The sequence below is a fragment of the Aplysia californica genome, unplaced genomic scaffold (genome assembly GCF_000002075.1).
Source record: "Aplysia californica isolate F4 #8 unplaced genomic scaffold, AplCal3.0 scaffold00214, whole genome shotgun sequence".
Taxonomy (NCBI): domain Eukaryota; kingdom Metazoa; phylum Mollusca; class Gastropoda; order Aplysiida; family Aplysiidae; genus Aplysia; species Aplysia californica.
Genome location: NW_004797484.1, coordinates 46,257 through 47,386, shown reverse-complemented (window position 1 = coordinate 47,386; position 1,130 = coordinate 46,257). Strand labels below are relative to the sequence as shown.

General features: G+C 36.8%; 1 non-coding gene across 1 annotated transcript; it reads right to left on the bottom strand.

Annotated features, from left to right (window-relative positions):
* Window positions 1-380: 380 nt before the first annotated feature.
* On the bottom strand, window positions 381-462 carry TRNAS-CGA. Its single transcript has one exon. It is a non-coding gene; the product is annotated as a tRNA-Ser (tRNA).
* Between the last annotated feature and the right edge of the window lie 668 nt (window positions 463-1,130).

The window sequence follows — 1,130 nt, the reverse complement described above, 5'->3', positions numbered from 1 at the left end:
CTTTTTACGCTCCCCCCCACCCACCCTTTCCCTTTTACCCATCCCCAATCTTATCCAGCACTTGAGTTCAGCTACAAATTAGCTTTATTTTGTTCTCAGATTCAATCTGAAAAGAAAAGGTAGCAATCTAAGAAAAACAGGGAGCAACTTTTTGTATGAATTAAACTTTTATGATCAACCTAGTTTCGGCTTCACCTCTCAAGAGTATGAGAAAAAAAACAACTAAAAAAGAGACGCATCAGAACGTAAGAAAACTACCAAAAGAGGAAAATAAATTATAGAAAATTAACAAAAAGCCATCAAAATAGACAATTAACGTTAAAACCAGCCCTAGAATTTTTATTTCTAAGAAAAAAAAAAAAACCCACAAAAAAAAATTACGTCACGAGCAGGATTCGAACCTGCGCGGGAAAATCCCATTGGATTTCGAGTCCAACGCCTTAACCACTCGGCCATCGTGACTTGTCCTCAGAACGATCTGCTTTATCTGTTACCCGCACCTGTCACCATCGAAGCTCTTGACCCACATGGTGAAATTACTACTTGAAGAGACAAGTGAGATTGCACGTGACCTAGTTCTGACCGCGAAGTCAAATGAGATGACCCCTAAACAATAGGCAACAAGAAAGGGGCGTTTCTGTGTACTTAATATTCAGTCGCAAGTGATTTGGAGCGTGATAAGACTATAGTTTTAACATGTCTTTTCCGTCACATCACGCTCAGTTTAAGAATCGAGAAGCCTGTTGAATATAATATTAAGCATACAGATTAATTATACATACTCAAGGAGTGAATTACAAGAGTGTAAAAGCAACACAAACACACACAAGACTGAGAAAAAAAACACGGGGGAGAGAGAGAGAGACAGACAGACAGACAGACAGACAGACAGATAGGTAGAGCTTTCAGCTTTGGGAAAAAAAGTGAGCCGCAAGTGTATGAAACTTTGTGAAAAAAAAAGTGTGTGTTTTTAGAGAGAGTTATAGAAAGATAGATAGATAGATAGATAGATAGATAGATAGATAGATAGATAGGAAGATAGATAGAAACATAGATAGATAGATAGATAGATAGATAGATAGATAGATAGATAGATAGATAGATAGTAATGTTGATAATAATTTTCATAG